Here is a 17,619-nt window from a genome sequence, read left to right as displayed (position 1 = left end):
TCTCAGTTTGTTCTATGTCAGAGCACTTGATAGCAGGTAAAACTTCCTTCTCTGAGGTTGTTGATTATGAGAGGACCATAGATAGCAAGTATTGAGACTTAAGGAAATAGAGGCAAGAGGTATACCATCAATTTAGTGTTATTGGTATTTTATTCGAAAGTGAGGATTCTTCCAGTAGAGTTCAACCTCACCTGCAAACCATGAGCTCTGCCTAGACCGTATTCCATACTATGAGTAGTTTTCATATTAGTTGTGATGATTATAGTGGGAAAATTCCCCATCAGACCTGTGGGGTGTGGTATGGTTCTTCGGTCCATGATGACCATTCTAGATTTTGAGGGGCAGTATCTGAAAGTATTCCAGGATTTGGGTTTGGTTGTGTTATGACATAGCACTAGTTCAAAGAATTCCCTAGGTTTGAGATAAATGATCATCTATAGTTAGCATGTATTCATCTCCAGCCTAGTGTTCCTGAGACATTCTATGATTTTGTATGTTGGGACATAATTGTGTGGACTTCTCTCAGCGTTAGTTAGATAGCACTAGTTCAAAGAATTCCCTAGGTTTGAGATAAATGATCATCTATAGTTAGCATGTATTCATCTCCAGCCTAGTGTTCCTGAGACATTCTATGATTTTGTATGTTGGGACATAATTGTGTGGACTTCTCTCAGCGTTAGTTGGATAGCTATTTAGGCTTATTATGTGTTCTCTTTATATTGATACTTCAGGAGTTTCTACCACTACAGATAGACCTACTAATAGTCTAGGCAGAGTCCCTAACATGAGATTCCATCCATTCAAATTATTTAGATCAGCTCATGATGTTGTGATATCTTTAGTTAAAGATGGTGCGCTCAGAAACTAAGTTGATAATTTAGTTGGTCTATTCAATTAAGACCAGTTAAGATTTAATTTCCATATGAACGTCAGACATGTGATTTTGGATGTCACCATGATTAGTGTGCTTCTATTTATTGTATTTATCTCTTATTATATGTATTGGGGTTTTCATACCAATTGATGATTATATGCCTTGATGAATTTATATCGGTCATTATGTGCCTTATTATTGAATTCATTATTATGTTACTACTCTAAGGTATATTTCTTTTATTATTGGATGGAGTAGATCTATATTGATATTTCTCTTATGGGTGTGGTTTTGGGTTTGAGTCATATTTATCTTGGCACATTCATCCTATTATAGCCCTTGAGTTGTACATAATATTGATGTTTATTTTGGTACCACCTTTTCAGTATGTTGATGTTGAAATTGTTGTTTCTATTGATACCACTCTATAAGGTTATTGATATTAATTGATATTATTACTTGATGTTGTTACTTGATGAATTTGATCATTGTTGGGTGGTTGTATAGACTAGTGTTATCAAGTTAGACTTTTATTTTCTTGTGATATTATTCAATGGCTTAAGTATATGTAGTCCAATTTGATGAATTCTTTTCCCTAGCTTGGTGAGGTTAGTCGTTTTCCATTTTGGTTAGCTGTATTATATTGATTTAGGGAAGTATTGCGGTATCAAAGGTAAGTTTACCTTTCATAGATCTTTGTATTTTTTTGAGTTGGCAATTTAGTTATGTTTCCTGTTATTGAGTTTGTGATTCTTGGACTTGATTCCTATGTTGTAAAGGGTTTTGCTTGGGCTATCCCTTCCAGTATAAACCATTTGTGAGATAGACCAATTTGAGGTCCGTTCTTCAATTGTGGTCATTTCATCATCCGATAGAAATTTTGATATTGATGTTTGGATGTCATGGATTTATCTCATAGGTATGTTTGGTTTGTTACATTGGAATTATTTACCATGTTGGTAGTTTGGAGATGGGATACTCCTTTGTTGTTGTGATATAGTTTTGTCTAGTAAACTTGGAAAGTTAGAGTTAGGTGGCCTTTCCTATGATTAATTCTAAGTGGGAAAATGAGAAACTCTTTAGCTTGAGTTGTTGGTTCTCTTATGGTGGTCTCAACTACGTGTAATGCCTAGAATCTGGTACCCAAAATGCTATATGGTGCTCATGACCCCAAAGGACCACAAGCTAACCCATGACTGATATCTGTAACTAAGCACTAAATAATATACTGTAAATATGTAGAATATAAGCTGTAATGCCATAAGGTTCAAAACTGAACTAATACTGAATATAAAATAGTGTCTGTAATGGGGTATCACAATACCCAAAACAAAAGTAAACTGTCTAAAACATACTGTAGTCTAAAAACCTCTACACTGACTAAAAACTATTGAGTTGATGGGACATATCCCCAACTAACTCTGAACTATGAAAATAATAAAGTAATAAAATAATTAGGTATAAATAATATTAACTGACTAAATAACATGAATGTGAGAATACATGCATTAATACATAACTGTAACTGAGACCATACTGACACTGGTACGGGATTTTGAGTACTAATTTACAAACATCTGAGTTTACTGATACTGCTGATTGAGTCTACTGAATACTGAGAGACTGATGTTATTAGTGATAAAGGAAAGACTGTTTCTGACAGTTCTGACTAGGAAGAACTGGTCTGATTGACTATATCTGACAATCCTGAAACTGAATACTGATAACATGGGTTTTGTATAATTAATATACTATTAACTGAGGTTGTGATAGCATGATTTCTTATTCTGAGTATTGATAACATGAGTGACTGTATCTGACAGTCCCGAGACAGATGGAACTAACTGAGTTCCATACTATACTAAGTTTACTCTATCTGACAGTCCTGAATTCTATAGAACTATCTAAGTTCTATTTATAAGACTGAGACTGAGACTATAGGAAGTAGTCATCTAACCGGCATGCCCCTAATTAGCTATTATAGACATATTGTAGTTCAATTTTTAACCTCAATTGGAAGGGTGTAAATACCGCACCACTAGTAAGGACAAGCTACAAGTGATCCTCATCTAACAGTGTCCCAAAAGGAGAATGGTGAGGCCCTCATCTGACAGTGTTTACCACCTCATCAACTCTCATCTGACAGTGTTGATGTCTTAACCTCTACTAGCTACATAATTCTGGAATGCAAGGATTGCTTCTAAGAATCACACCCTCATCTAACAGTGTGTGTTCCCATCCTTGGGTTCACTTAGTGCTAATTCCTACTCCCATCTGAATTGACACTAAACAAGATTAACTGAACTGGACTAAACAGAATTCATGAATTTTCGTTGATTAACAGAATACTATTGAGTTTCCTGAGATTACTGGGATTAGTGAGTTTACTAAATTATTCCTGAGTCATATGACTAACTGAATTCTACTGAACATGGCTTGATTGAGGATATCGTGAAACATGACACTGGATCTAGGCACACAGCTAGACTGTTGGGTACAAGTACCCCCAAGACTAGATAGCATGAAACTGACAGGACATGACACTTCTTGAACACATGACCAATAACAACAATTCATAATACATTAATTTGGAGATTTGATGAAGCTCGTGGTTATCATTGTCTTGTACATGAAGGGAATTTCATATAAACATGTCATATTTTCATCAACCTAGTCTCATGGAACTTCCCTCAACCATTCATAATGCACACAATATCATGGAAGTCATTCTTGGTCATAGGGTAAAGCATGCATTTAGCACTTGGGTCACAATTGAACTATAATGCATATTTTCTATTCTCTTAGGTACTTTATCAAACACCTAGGATTCTTGACTTAGGGAATAGGCATGACCATCAAATTAATACAACGAAACTCCATATTTCAACTCAATTTCACTTGTTTCAGAGCACCTACTAGCATAGGCTCATGAACAACACATAAAGATTCAAATTTGGGAATCACACAACCACAATCATATGAACATAATCAACCCACAACATAGTATTCATAATATAAGATTTAAAACTTGATTCTTATGATTAATGGATGAAAGGAATCCATGAATGAACACTGTGCATACCTTAGTTCTTGATTTAGCAAAGATTGATGGAGAGACTCTTGAATTTGAGCAAAGTGATACCTTCGCCTGGGTATCAGATTTGGGTAAATTTGATATCGATGGAAAGCTTATTTAATTTCCCACTTGATAAAAAGTAAAAATCTTGAAAATACCATATGTATAAAAGTGGATTCATCTTTAAAGAAAGTCTTTAATATTTCTTTGATGATTTTAAGCTTGGTAGAAGTACAGGGTATTACATTATGACCTTTGCTTTGAGATTGGTATTTTCTCTTTCATGATGTGATTCTTTGGTGGATTTAGGAAATCACCATTTTAGTGTTTGTTCATCATATAAAGCTAGCATTTCTCTTTGGTGATATGCACATCTGGCAATTTCTTTGCTTAGATAGAGTTTGGATTGATTAATTCTGGGATTAAGTTGCATTTTTAGAGTTGATAGAGTTTTTGCCGTTTCCGGTAAGGTTTACAGCCTTGGGACGTTTTTGAGTATGTTTGATAGTCCATACCCTCCAGCAGATATAGAGTGGGTAATGCGTATTTTTAGACAATGGCTTGACCTTTTTATAATTTGTATTTTGCGGCTATATTTTATTCCCTCCAACTGATATTAAGTTAGTTGCTTACAGTTTAGTCAAAGGTTATCCCCGTGGAGGTTTTTGATCTTCAGATATGTCTCATCTGTGGATTGGTATGATTTATCCTTAATATGTAAGATTTGGATTCTAAAGTCTATTTGAGATAGTTGACATCGTTATTGCCTTATTAGCTCAGTTTTGGATTTGACTCCTTAGAATGGCAATTTTGAATTATTAGAGATTTTGAACATTAATTCCTACCTATTTTTAATTTTGATTTAGATAATTGAGACCGAGCGATTCAACTTTTATATTGAGATTTCAGTTAGGTGTTGTAGAGTTTGTGTGGAACTTTTGTTTTAAACTTGTCCTTTTTCAAATTTTATTTATAGGTAGAATGAGAGTGTTGGTTTAAAAAGGGGATAACTATAGAAAAATCCCTTAGAAGTGTTTTCTCTCCACTGAGGTAATCTAGAAAGTCATGCTTGGTGCATACGGGTCCAATATCATATCCTTTCGAACTTTTGAGATTCTTTCTATCCATTGACATCCGGGGATGAAAATCCTTTTAGTGGTGGCTATTGTAATGATCATTCAAGTTATTTTCCATATTTATGCTTATATTCATCCTTTGACTTTCTTCATAACTTTCCCAGGTCATTTATTACTTGATAGGACTAACGGTTCTATTACCGAGTAGATCATTTGTTTTTAGAGCTAATTCCCTATTTAGAAGTCTTTGTTGATTCGAAATAACCACTGAAAAAAATGTTTGTGAAACAACCTCATATGCCAATTCCAACTACTCTAGCAGATTTAGAATATTGATTTTGGCATAGGTAAACCTTTTGTTCAGGTCCCAATGCAATGAGTTTATTTTGATTGATCAATCAAAAAGTTGAAAATTTGAAATATTAGGTGTGGGACCCATATTTGGTTAAAATGACCTTGGATTGAAAATCTGTGTTTGCCAACATGTTCGAAGCATCTAATTTTTTATGTTTGCATGTTTTATTTGTGAAAATTGGATGGCGGGTGTATCTCGAGGAATTGGCCAAAACTTGGAATCAAATTCTTAGTTTTAGTTGTCATCTGGTGCAGCAACGACAATGAATACGGAAGGAAACTCACGATCATAATACCGCAATCGAGGCTAAACATAGGTGCACGATTTCAAGGACTGAGGCTTGGGTTGGTTCTTTAAATATCCATTTCTGCTGAGAATTGGCCATTTTTTCCACCATTGAGAGGTTAAAACCCTAATATAGTATTCTAATCATAAATTGGTCATGGTGGGTGACTTGGGAACATAATTGTCATCATGTATCATGATTATCTTCAAATTATAGGTAAAACTTCCTTGAATTCATGCTTAAAGTTCCTAGTTTGGACCCAAAACTCCAATTTACCTTAAGGCTTGATTTTAGTCCAAAGTATGTTTAAGTTTCTCCTATTTCTTGAGGGTTATGACTTCTTGTTCATATGTGAACATTGGTTTAGTCTCTGAAACTCATTTGTCGTATATGGGACCCACTTGGGGGTTTGTAGTCATTTTCTGACCCAAAGTACAATAGTGAAATATGGGTATTGTTAGACTACTATTGATGTGTAGATTATGATTTTGGTAGCGTGATGGCATTTTGGGCATTGAAAAGTGGAGACGAGCATATGGTGCATGAGTGAGGTTTTGCAGTTTGCTCTTGAGATAGGCTTCTATCTACTTTTTTTCATAGATAATGTGTGATATATATTCCATGTGGATATGAATTTTAGGCTTGATTTTGAGTAGGATAACTTCGCATCGATTGTTGATGTTTGGGGATTAGATAAGGGTTTTGGAATAGTAAGATGGCATTTTTACACCACTTTTGAATCTTCTTGGCTTCACTCTCTAATTTAGACTAGTTGTAGCATGGCTATGGTATAATTCTATATTTGGGATGTGATTTTACCATTTTAAATATGATTTATATATTCAACCTTATTGTGCTAGAGTGGTTGTCCTGAAATAGTAATTTGGGTAGAGTTGACTTGAGTACCCTTTGTTTCTAGCCGAAGCTCATATCCTCGGCTTGAATGCGGATTACTAGACATCTTGAAGTTGGACTAGACACGTTAGACTACTTTGGTGCATAGTGTACCTAATTTTGGGAATTGAGGATTAGAAGTGTGGTCGTTCAACCCACTAGACCTAGACTTGTGCTAAGCCTTATGGACTTAGTTATGGATGTTAGACATAGATAAGGATAGTAAACCATAGAATAGGGTTACTTCAAATACTTTGAACCTGTATTGATGTCCCTACACTTTGGATTTTGAGGTATAGTTATCATACTTTGTGTGAAAGTGATATTAGGCATCTAGAGATAAATGTTCCTCCTATATATGTTATTATAATATCCCTACAATTTTTGCTAGATTAAATTCGTCCCTAGAATGTTAAGGGATAGCTTCCAAAATGAATACTATTTATTTTGCATGGAATTCCTTAGATTTAGACTTTCCATTTCACAGTAAATTGAATAAGCTTTCCAATGATATAAAATTTCCCTAAATTCGATAACCGGGTAAGAAGTTATGACTATTTTAAGTTCCAGTCATAAAACACCATCATTTCGACCCTTAACACATCGCGGATTAGTGTAAATTCCCAATTTTCCCATTCTAGTAGCCCTCCGCAATATTGGCACGACGCATAGAGGGTAAATTTCCAGAGGTCCAGTGCGATAATGGCGCATTTCGCCATGTGCCAAAATTGCATTCCTAAGGGGCACTGCGATGTCTCCGCATTGCGGAGTCTGCCCAGTTTCCATTTGTTAATTTCTAGTGAGCTACCACAATAGTGGTGCATCGCGGTGGCCACTGAGATCAGGAAACTGTACATTTTCCAGTTTCATATAAATGTTTAAAGGGGGTATTTTTGTAATACTCCAACCCCTAATCCGTCCAAAAACAAAAGATTAATCATATTTGAGAGCACTTTATGCTTTATTCATCATTCTCTCTTAAACAAAACCCTAAGGCTCATACTTCCTCCACAATAAATCAAAAATTTCTCCATTTATTCTCTAAGAATCTTCAAGATTGAGAATTTCCAATTCAAGAACTCTAAGAATTCATCTCCAAAACATCAATTGAGTTCCAAGATTCAAGTTCTAGCATCTAGATCATCAAATTAAGGTATGTAAGATTTGAACAAGGATAATTCTTTCATCCTTGTGCGCAAAATATTATTTTAATTACAAATTTACTGCAATTTATGAGATTTCCTATGAAATTTAAGTTAGGGTTTATACCCATTATCATTATTTGCAAGACTCTGAGATTTCCCATGATTTAGAAGTTGAATTACATAATTATATTTATATTTCTATGAATTGTGCAGTAATTTCTAGATTATATGATGAATTAAGAGTGTTTATATCATCAAGCATGAATTTTAAGAGGTTTTAAACATGAGATTTATGCATGGGTCGTTAAGCCCCAATTTAAGATTGTTATTTCAAGATTATTCATGCTATGATTACCCTCAGAAAAGATCACTCATAGATTTTGACAAATATTTGACCTTCTGGTCCTAAACTTAGACAAAGAATCCACTTGTTCAGATAACTTGTGATTTAAAAAAAGAAAAGTATAATGGGTTTTCTTGCAAACCCTTGTGTTATTTTTGAAGTGGATTTCTTCAAATTTTGAGCAAAAGAATGGGAGTAGTATTTAGCATCGAGATTGGTAGGTTCCTATGATTTCATACTCCAGAACTATGCGCCAACGTAGGATTTAGATTTATTCCCACTTCTATGTGGATGACTCAGATTGTGATCACTAAGGTAGAAATTCTATTCTGATGGCAAGGGTACAATAGTCCTACCTAATGGGGGCCAGACGTGGGACTCTATGGATGCTCACATAGTGTATGTCGATTAGAAGAACCTCCCAAAAAGATGTCCCCCACTCTTCAACAGTCTATTTAAAGCTTTAAGATAAAAGCATATGTTTTAGAAGTTATGGTTTTAAGATTCTTAAGCTTTAACAGAAAGTATTTATAAAGATTTCAGAAAAAAGTGTAATGGCTCACCATATTTACATTATATTTTTTATCATTTGTGATTTATGATCTTCGGATTTCAAATTAGTAAAGCCTATGTGAATTATTTACATTTAGCATGTATGATTTTATAAACTGTGATGATATTATTTACTTATTACATGCACCACCATATACTCAGTACATCCTCAAAGTATCGATCAACATATATGTCTATGAGCTATATTTTCTCATAATGTAGGTTCAGGTGCTCAGTCTCAACAGTGTGAGTGATTCCCGAGCATCTTATCTACATCCCTGCAGTTGGTGAGTCCTCATAATTCAAGGACTTAGTTATTCATACTTTCATCTTATTAGTAGATGTTCCTTTATTCATTTTAGATAGTTTGAATCAGCTGGGGGCCTATCCCAGTGACTCTCTAGATTCAGATAGTAGAGGCTTGTCAGACTACTTGATTCAGTTTTAGACATTTGATTCAGAATTTAGATTTTTCAATATTGTTTTACCCAGACTTCTAACCTATTTTAGATAAGATTTTTTGCATTATTATGATTTCATATTCATATTTCCCCAATTTTGAGATACAGACTTAGTAGAAAGCATCTAGGGTTAGCTCAGGGCTATTTGTAGTTTGGAGCACCGTGTGGTATCCAGGGAACTAGATTTCAGGGTGTGATAGTTATGCAGCCTATAGAGATTCCATTTTCTCTTAGACTTGATGATTGTCCTATAGAGATGTTATTTCTTCTTAGACATAATACTTGGACTATAGAGTTTCTATTACCTTTAGTCATGATTGTTGGACCTACAGAGGCAAGTTGCCTCATAGATATGATAATTGGCCTAGATAGGTGATATTCCTCAGAGTCGTGATGTATGACTTATTCATATCAGATATCCTATAGATGATTACATGCTTATTGATATTATGTCTTCTAAATGTGAGATGCCTCTTCTGAGAAAGAGGATTACATGTTTTTTGATATTATGCCTCCTAGATGTGAGATTCCTCTAGTGTGAGAGATAATTACATGCTTATTGATATTATGCCTGCTAGATTTGAGATGCCTCCTATATGTGAGATAATTAGATATATTCTATGATAATTAGATATATTCTATGACTTATAAATAAGATTTTGGGTATGTGCTCTAGCTATGTATAAGTGTTAAAGGTCATGATTATGATGTTGTGATTATTCTAGACATACTATTGGGCCGAGGGCTATATTATTATATTTTTTTGATATCTAGAAAGTGCTTATCATTGCAAAGGATATGGTTATAGTTTATGAATACATATATATGTTTGTATACACATTTCTATGGTATGGGATGGAGGAAGATTTGGTATATTGCTTGCGACTTTATTGATTTGATACTAGTGATAACATGCATAGATTTGGTACATTCATGAATATTATATCGGTAAATGATGTGATTGCAGCTTAAATATGATCCTATGACCATTCTGCCTAATTAATAGTTAAGCTATGTGGTCGCTAGTTGTATATTAGGTGACTATAGCAACAAATGGATAAGAATCTAATATTTTAGTTAATGAATCTTGCATAGATGAAATATGGTAACTAGCAATATTTAATACATGACTTATGGTTAGGTAGGGTCTAACATAGGTGAAGAATAGTTTATATTGATGACTATGTTTGTGAAGGTGTTGATTTGATAAATAAGGAGAAGTGTCTTAATGAGGCTAGGTAATAAGATACATTGGTAATAAGATATGTTGGTAATAAGAGGTGTCCAGTTAATACAATGAATAATTGCTAAATGGTTAACTAAAGAATAGATAAGCAAGTATTAGTTGGTAAACGGCAGTTAGTTAATGAATGGTGTCTGTCAATAAAAGACAGTGAGATGATAAGTTGTAATGTGTTATCTTATAACAATTAATTAATATAGGATAATTAGTTGACAACGATGAATAGTGGGTAGATGGTGATTATGGTCAAGTGATGAACCTTGACTAGATGTTAGATATTGACCATTTTATAAGTGGTGGTTAGTTGATATCCCATGAATAAAGATAATGTGAAGGATAATGTTTATGATAATAACTAGAGGTTATGTGAAGACTAGCTAACTAGTGATACCATTATAATAAATGTTGGTTAGCTAATAATGAGTAGTTGGCAAAGTATAGACTAGATAGATATTCAATCGTGATATGACTATGTTTATTATTATTTTAGTATGTATTATTCGGTAATGACTATTGTGATGATATTGATACCGACAAGGCCAAAGAAAAATATGGTGATGATATTGATACCCGGCAAGGCTGAAGGATTAGTGATTATATTGATATCCAGCAAGGCTGGGGGATACAATTATGATGATATTAATACCCAGCCTAGGATACTATTATGATGATGTGTATACCCAGCAAGGCCAAAGGATATATATCATATGTTGATATCCGGAAAGGTTGGAGGTTGATTACAATGATGATAGTCTTAATAAGGAAAGTTATAATGAGGTTTGATATTAAATATGTAATTTGCATTCATTCCTACATGTGCATTGCCTATCTCTGGTATGCACCTATATCTATCAGCTGGTTTGGGACGATTTCATAGATATGGGTGATGAAGATACCTTGTGTTGTTATATTTTGTTGAAACTTTAGAGCCTAGGGCTATGGGGGTACGCATAGCCTGAGCTATATATTTGATTGTCCGGAGATGTCGGTTATTAACGATGTTATTGATATTGTTATTATCATTATTATGCTCATTCTTATGGCTAGCTTATGACAGATTGGTCAATGATTTAGCATCAGGATTTGAGGTATGTCTTTGTCATCTTTTATCTTATGATTCCATTATTATGCACCATTATTCTATGTATAGCCATGTGTATTAAAAACCCTAGTATGATAATATTTGATCTTGATAGTATTATAATGAGGTCTCAGAATAAGGATATGATGATACAGGTTATGCTTTGAGATGACCTCATCTTTATATATATATATATATATCCATATATATCTAGCTCTATGAAGCTATGGTACTATCATATATCTATCCTTTTGTGATTCATATTATATAGTTGTTTCTTCACCTTACATATCGCTATATATCTTGCTTTCACCCTTTATTCATTTATTGACCTGGGATATATTGTATAGTATTTTCATAGATTGAATGCACCTGGAACAGGAGAGTTCACCTTGATACTTCCTTAATCTGATTATGTTAGATTTTTGGACATGAACAGGATAGTTGTCCCTTATTATTCTCATTGACCTATTACATGATTGTTGGACTCTTGGGTTCAGTTTCCATTCTGTTTATATGCCGTATATATCTACTTTATATTTGGAGCTCAGTTGGCAGTTGCTTATTGAGTGCCATTCATTTTATACTCATACTACACTTTTGCAGTGTACTGGTAGTGGTATGGGTTATCATCATTTATGTGTGCATCATGTAGAGCATCTATGAGTCAGAGACTTATAGTGTGCTCCTAACATTTGGAGTATTACTTATCTCTCTCTTATGTATTAGACTAGTCTCTAAGTTTTATACGGAGATAAGTTATACCAGTGTATTTCTCTTTATAATTAAATTTTGTACTCTTATTATATTAGAATCTCTTGTATTGATACAATAATGTTTTGGGATTCTCTTATATGTTGATCTTTATTTCATATATTCCGCATTTTTTCCTTATATTATTAAGTAGTTAGTTACTAGCCATTCTAGACTATGGGATGGCTTACCTACTGGTGGGTTATGGTAGGTGTCATCATGATCTGAGGAATTACGTCGTGAAACTCACCACGTATCTTTAATAGGTAAATGGGTTACCTTGGGGATAACTATTCATCCCTCGGGTATTCCTCAACCTTGGTCCTCTTTCACAACTATGTGATCAAAGATGGAAACATGAGGGTTGATCCAACTCTGTTCTTGAAGTGTCTAATATAAGAAAGCACAAATCGACCAATGTTCCAAAGAATGTTGTTTGAGAATAAGGCTACCATCTGATCTTACATAACTGGGACATAATTCATGTTGGTGGATGGAGAAACATGACCACATATGATAGTCAACTAGATAAAAGCGTTGGTTGTGAACTCATTAAATGTTATCGCCGTTTTTATAGCGTCCTATGGGACATCCGTTCCTGGACATAGTTTATCAACCAAGAAGCTTCCTGGAGCACATTTCTTGGATTCATATCCTCTCATGTCAGCATTTTGCAGTCCATATATTCCATTCATCTGTTCGGCCCCAACATAAACTTTCTCGCATCGAATCTTCATAACTGGGTTAGACATTTTCACTATGCTGAGATTTACATAGAATTCTCTAACCTATTGCATATTGGCCTGACATGGATTCGGGGCAAAACATCTCCACCCCTCTGCCACCAATCTTTTAGGAAAGGTACGGAGTTTTTCGGGCACTTTGTCTAGGGATATGCCCCACTCAGAGTGTAACTTTCTCCTAGAGAGGTCTTTATAATAACTCATCTAACATTTGTAAGAAAGGAAGCGGGGTTTATCATACTCTACCATCTTCAGATTCAAAGTTCTGGATAAAACACAAAGCATTAACACTCAAGATCATTATATGAAAACAAGGCTATGTAACTCAATTAAGCTAAATAAAAGGGTATATGGTTCAAATTTGTGCTTAAAATGAGTGTTTTGGATTTTTTTACAGGCCAGTTAGGAAGTCCTCAGATGTAGATATTGCATTCGACTTGAGTCATGATCTCGACTCTTGAGAGACCTATCAAATAGGCCAATGTCATATGATCACGTTTTACTAGATTGCGATCGCACTCTGGCAACTACTATTGTGGTACCTGAGACTGTAGTCTTAGCATGATCATGATCAAAAATGCCAATTTATCTATCAATTTGTGTTCATAATAAGTAAATGACACTAAAAAGATGAAACATAATTTCAAAGCAGTCAATCATGCCATTGAATTCATAAAAAACTACTACAAAGTTCATTTGGGCATTTCACCATACACATTGTGTTCCAACATTTCATCTTAATTTTGAAAAATTTTGGGTACTCAAGAAATCTCCATGATGTAAAGACCAACAAGAACAGTCGCCACAACAAAAAATATCAATATAAACACTAAAGAAAGCACATAATTCACAAATTTAGGCAATTTTCCTAAATGTGCATTCTAATGCCCATATTTAACCATTAAAGAAGAGATTTGAAGCACATACCTAATGATCAAATGCAAATGGGGATGATATGCACTCTAACACTAATTACAATGATGAAAATTTAAAGTTTTTGGGGTATTTTAAGGGAGTTGAGTGTAGGAACCATTTTCAAGATGGTTCCTACTTATAACAACCATAATAGTGATCGCAATTCAGATGTCGTTATTGCAATAACATGGTATTGAGATTGTGTTCAGCTGCGATACCTATACATGAGGCTTTGTTTAGGTAGATTTGATTCTCTAGATTATGATTGTGACCTGATAGTCACTATCGCGACACCTGGGACCAGGTTCAAGTCCCCTATTTCAGCCGTGCCACCTCAAACTCAATTCCACTTCACCTATTTTCCTTCAATTTCTCAAACTCACCTTTAGTGTGCCACGATTGAATGGGTTGATAAAAAAGAAACACAATAACTACTCAAATAATAAAAATTCAAAGGATACCAGCAAACTTAATGGAATTGATGGGTTGCCTCCCATCCATCACCTAATTTAATGTCGTGACACAATGCCTATCTATCATTATGTTGGATCCATGGGGTTAAGTGACTAAAGATCCACTTCCGCATTCACAATGTCAATAACAGACACCACTTATAACAATATTTGTTGCATTTTGATTATGCTAACACAGAAAAAGAATTTATCATCATGCACATTGAACTTCATCTCTCAACACTCTGTATCATCTAGAGCTCATCAGGTTTCTAAAAATGTTCTCATGAGTATGAATTGTATCTAATGATTAATTTAACAATTGAGGATTACAAAATCTATGGGAAAGATAAACTGGTCAACCACAACGAACACATCATATAATATGTCCATTGGTTTTTCAATGGAATGGTCCTCCATCAAAAGTCTTATGGTAGTGGGTGTAGGAGAACACAACCCTAACCTTTGATAAACTATAATGGCATCAAGTTTATAGTAGCACCAAGATTACACAATGTCTTTTCAAATTCGAGCATCCTGATGGTGCAAGGAATTATAAATGAACTCGAGTCTTTTTTTCTCCGGCATGGCATTTAACATGAGAACACTAAAAATATAAGTAAAATCAATAGTTTCACAATCCACAAGTGACATTTTTGACATCAATTTCTTCATTGACTTAGCATACCCTGAAATCTCTTGAAGAGCTTCTAACAATGGAATATTAATCAAAAGGTTGCTAATTTTTTCAAGGAACTCCTTGAACATGGAATTGTTACCTTTTTTCTTTAACCTTTGTGGAAAGGGTAGAGAGTTTTGATTGTTTGCAATGTAACACTTTGAGGTTCGTCCATATTTTTCTCATCATCATCAATCACTTTAGGAGTTTCCTCCTTATCATCCTTCTTGTCAACTATCATTGGTACTTCATTGCCTACTTCATGAGATATTGGAGCACCATCACTTGGCCTTTAAAACTTCTTCTCTTTGCACTTTATTGTTCATAAAAAGACTTTTCATCAACCTTAACCACATATTCATAAGGATTTCTACCTATTATAGTGTTGATTTCCATTACATGGGCATCATTCTTAGGATTGACCACTGTGTCTCTAGGTAGACCTCATTTTGTCCTTGCATTGAGCTAGGTTGATATTTGGCCCACTTGCATCTCTAATTTCTTGATGAAGGTTGAATGAGATGAGATCATTTTCTTTAATTGAGAGAAGTTACTTTACATATCCTTTAACACGCATCAAAATTCGGGCAGAGACATCCTCAATTTTAATTTTTGTTGGGTCCATTGAGCTTTATTCCTTATCATTAACACGATCATGAGGGGACACCTATTTATCAATCCTCTATCCTTATCCCTCCAATCTCGGTCGTTATCCCTCTCTTTATTGTGCCAATCATAATCTCGATCTAGGTTATTTCGACTTTGATTCTAGCCTTGCCTTTGCTAGGCAGGGTGAGAGCCCCCCCAGATGGTTTTCCAAGAACCTTATCACTTTATAGAGTGCCTTAGATTCATCCTCATCATAAGTTTTAGCACCTTTATAGTAAACTACATTGGTCGCTTTTGAAGGTGCTCCCATCACATGTTTAGTAAGGAGATCTAATTGGGTCATCACCATAGCCATATTTTCATCCCTTTCCTCGTCCTTCTTTATTTTCTCTTTTTTGACATAAGATGTGAAAGGATACCCTAAGGTTAATTGAAAGTCCCTGGTGGCCACCCTCTATTTTATTTTCTAACTTAGTCAAGCAAAGTTGATGAAAATCCATTGGATAAATTATAGCAGATCCTCCGAATGCGTTATCAACAATGGTTATATTCAATTGGTATAACTCCCACTAAAATATTTAAAGAAGCAACTTCTCCGGAACTTCATGCTTTGGGCATTGCATGATTTTGTCATTGAACCTTTGCCACACCTCATATAAGGGCTCACCAGTAGGTTGACGAAAATTTGTTATTTTGTCTCTTAGTTGTAGCATTCTAGACGGAGGGAAATGTTTATCAAAGGAGGCCACCATTAATTCTACCAAAGACCTAATGGACTTAGTAGGTAGAGATGTCAACTACAAAACTGTTTCACCCATCAAAGAGAATGGGAAAAATCTCAACCAAATAGACTCTTGAGTAATATGGGCAAAATCAAATAGCGCACACACGTAAATTAAGTTTTTCAAATATAAGTTTGCACCTACATTTACTTTGCCCCCAGAATATATATTTAATTTTTAACATATGGAGCATCACACTAGTGTTATGGAATACTCCATTTCCCTTAACTGGTGGAATGCTGATGGCACTCGCACACCCCACCTCATTAAGATGTTCCTCACCCTCAATGTGTCAATCAAATGAGACATCATTTCTCCCATAGTGTCTCATGGTGTCATGATTACTATGAAAATCACCTAGAAAAAGAAATAAAACAACAAATAAGGTAAACTGAAGGACCATGGAAAACCTAAGGTTACTAACAATACTACACAAGTGAAAACTATGTTCCACTCCCCGACAATAGCATCATTCTTTATAACGCTCACCTTCAAAGTTAAATTAAGTGTAAGGAAGACATTTTGAAAATATAAACAATAAGAGTTGGGATCGAATCCTCAAGAATTGCAAACTAGATTTGAAATCTTATGTGTGCTGAGAGCTAACTATGTGTTAACCTATTATGCAACATTTAAATAAAACATGAAAATAAATTGGGGTGGGGGGTTAATTTAAGACTTTGTTAACCACAATCAGAAAGTAACATTAATAAGACCTTAAATAATTGGTAGGTATACCAACTTGAGAGGAACTTTTGGATTATGTTCTCCTAGGTGATCTTCATGCATAGGTAATCAAGAGTAAGTCAAAGTTTTAGCCAAGTGTTTTGGGTAGTGGAGATTTAGGATCTTAGTGTTAACCTTTTCATAAAATACAAAATTTCACTTATGGATTCTTTTGAACACCTTATGAATGTAACAAGTTTACCAATCCATTACGTCACCTAGCATTCTTATTTCTAAGATGATGCATAAGAAAATAGCTACTTCAAATAACACCCTTATTTTTTGATAACTCTTAAGAATGAAGCTAATTAAAGAAGTTATTCACAATTACTCTTCACCCACATCCCTTTTTCAAGGATGACTACAGGATCAAAGGAAATTGGGGTTTTAACCAACAATTATTAATGGGATCCAAGACAATTGCGGTTTTTATATATAATTCTCAGTTTAAACATAGAGTAAGAGTAAAACCCAACACCATTAATTAATTATTTGGACAAACAATCAACACTGACACAATATTAATCACCAAATCAAATATAAACCCAAGATATTAATTTAGCTACTATTGAAA

At 34.4% G+C, this 17,619-nt stretch overlaps 1 non-coding gene across 1 annotated transcript; it reads left to right on the top strand.

The window, feature by feature from the left end:
* The first annotated feature begins 16,138 nt into the window (after window positions 1-16,138).
* Window positions 16,139-16,244, top strand: LOC124889076. Its single transcript, XR_007047693.1, has one exon. It is a non-coding gene; the product is annotated as a small nucleolar RNA R71 (small nucleolar RNA).
* The last annotated feature ends 1,375 nt before the right edge of the window (window positions 16,245-17,619 follow it).

This window comes from Capsicum annuum, chromosome 11 (genome assembly GCF_002878395.1).
Source record: "Capsicum annuum cultivar UCD-10X-F1 chromosome 11, UCD10Xv1.1, whole genome shotgun sequence".
NCBI classification, from domain to species: Eukaryota; Viridiplantae; Streptophyta; class Magnoliopsida; order Solanales; family Solanaceae; genus Capsicum; species Capsicum annuum.
The sequence above is the reverse complement of the archived record's forward strand: the minus strand, read 5'-3'. Positions and strand labels throughout refer to the sequence as shown.